This window comes from Gekko japonicus, unplaced genomic scaffold (genome assembly GCF_001447785.1).
Source record: "Gekko japonicus isolate JY-2015 unplaced genomic scaffold, Gekko_japonicus_V1.1 scaffold2192, whole genome shotgun sequence".
NCBI lineage: Eukaryota > Metazoa > Chordata > Lepidosauria > Squamata > Gekkonidae > Gekko > Gekko japonicus.
In genome coordinates, this window is record NW_015162545.1 from 129,391 (window position 1) to 131,684 (window position 2,294).

The window sequence follows — 2,294 nt, forward strand, 5'->3', positions numbered from 1 at the left end:
AATCCCAAGAAACCCGCTTTATAAACAGTTAATCTATTTTTGAACTTCTTCAAACCTATAATGAATTGCATTTATAAGACCTAACAACTCATATCAAATGCCTTTGATTTGTAATATCAATGGCACCAGGAATATTTCAGTGCTTCATGGAAACTTTATTAGCAAAGAGGTTGTGCCTTACTTTGATGAAGTGTTAATTATGGCCTCCTCTAAGGAACAACTTGTGAATCGACTCCAAAAGGCTCTGCAGAAGTTTGATCTTTCAGGCATCACAATTTAGGAAGAGAAATGCCAGCTGAGTGTTCCCAGTATCACATCCCTGGGATACCAGATTGATGCCACTGGTATCCACCCTACACAAAATAAGGTAAATGCAGTACATAATGCCCTAGACCAAAATGCAAGGAAGATCTTTAGGCATTCTGGGAGTCCTAAATTTTTATCATATTTTCTTTTTAAAAAACTAAGCCACTATAACAGAACCCCTTCATCACCTATTAGATAAGGGTGCTCAATGGAAGTGGACACACAAACATGAAGAAGGTTTTCTGGCCATAAAGAAGTTGTTGACCTCTGACTCTGTACTTGCTCACTATGATGAACAGAGACCTCTGTCTGTTACATGTGATGCCTCACCATCTAGAGCTGAGGCTGCCCTTAGTCACACACTATGAGATGGTACAGAAGCACCAATTGCTTTTTATTGTTGAACAATGACCTCAGCTGAAAGGAACTATGCTCAGATGGATAATAAGGCTCTAGCAGATGGCAGCCCAGTGAGCTGCATAAGGATGGAGGGCCTACTTTGCAAGTTTAGATGGAGGGAGACTGGTTGTGGCATTTCCCGCCTATATGGGTATTTTGGTGATGGGATGAGCTTAGTCTTTATTTCTGTTGTGCTCCCTCCCATCTGGGCAGTTTGTTTGCTATTGGCCAACAAGGAGGATCGCCATGTCCTTATTTTTTATTTGTTTAATTTATTTATTATTTAATTTGTATCCTGCCCTCCCTGCCTGTGCAGGCTCAGGGAGGCTAACAGGTTATATATATATTTATATATAGGCCATGAGGCACATGCATGGGGTCAACATGGCGGCCCATGTCCTCCTCCTCGCCTGCCACTGCACTCCTGATGAGCCCTTGCCCAGCCTGCCACCCTCACCACCACTGCCCTCCTTTGGCTGCTGCCACCCCAAGGTCCAGGAGCTGCGGTGGCTCAAGTGGTTAAGACGCTGAACTGCAGGCTGTGGAAGGTCGGTAGTTCAGCAGTTCGAGACCCGGGTACCACATGACGGAGTGAGCTCCTGTCTCTAGTTCCAGCTCCTGCCAACCTAGCAGTTCGAAAGCACGAAATTGCAAGTAGATAAATAGGTACCACTTCAGTGGGAAGGTAACAGCGTTCCGTGCACCTTGGTGTTTAGTCAGGCCAGCCACATGACCACGGAAATGTCTTCGGACAGCGCTGGCTCTTCGGCTTTGAAACGGAGATGAGCACCGCAACCCTAGAGTCGGATTCGACTGGCTTTCGAGCAAGGGAACCTTTACCTTTACCTTACCCCAAGTGCCAGCCCGCCACCCTCCCCACAGCCAGGCCCTGGCCATAGGTCCTCCAGCCATGCCACTGTTTCTCTGACATGCCTCCACTCACTTTGGAAAACATCAAGGAGCGTGTCCTGTATGTGCTGAAGCTGTATGGCAAGATAGACCCCAAGAAGTTGACAGTTGACTCCCACTTCATGAATGACCTGGGCCTGGACAGCCTGGATCAAGTGGAGATAATCATGGCAATGGAGGACGAGTTTGGCTTTGAAATCCTTGACATTGAGGCCAAGAAGCGGATGTGTCTACAGGAGATTGTTGATTTTATAGCTGATAAGAAAGACATGTACGAATAAGGGCTTGTGGATCTGAGCAGGCAATTCTGTTCCTCCCTGAGGGCTGAGAGGCTGTCCACAAGAAGGGTGTGTGTTGGTGAGCGAAGAACATCCCCTCCTTCACCAATCCCTGTTGCTCTCAGATGACTAGTTGTCCATGGTTGTATTTAAAGTTGTATCAATACCTATGTTGACGTTTGGAATAAAACTGGGACCGGGCTTGCCTGCTTCTTTCAGATGATTCAAAACAAATGTATATATAAAAACAACAACAGAGTTAAAACACAGTATTTAAATAAATAAAACATATAAAATCATAGGTGCCAGTAACATAGATGTCAATAAGTGCTAAGAAGTGATGGTGGTATGCTCTCAACATCCAGGCAGTCAGCTACCACCACAGTCTGGGCTCCCAGGAAG

At 45.7% G+C, this 2,294-nt stretch overlaps 1 pseudogene; it reads left to right on the forward strand.

The window, feature by feature from the left end:
• Positions 1–713: 713 nt before the first annotated feature.
• On the forward strand, positions 714–1,895 carry LOC107106224 (annotated as a pseudogene).
• The last annotated feature ends 399 nt before the right edge of the window (positions 1,896–2,294 follow it).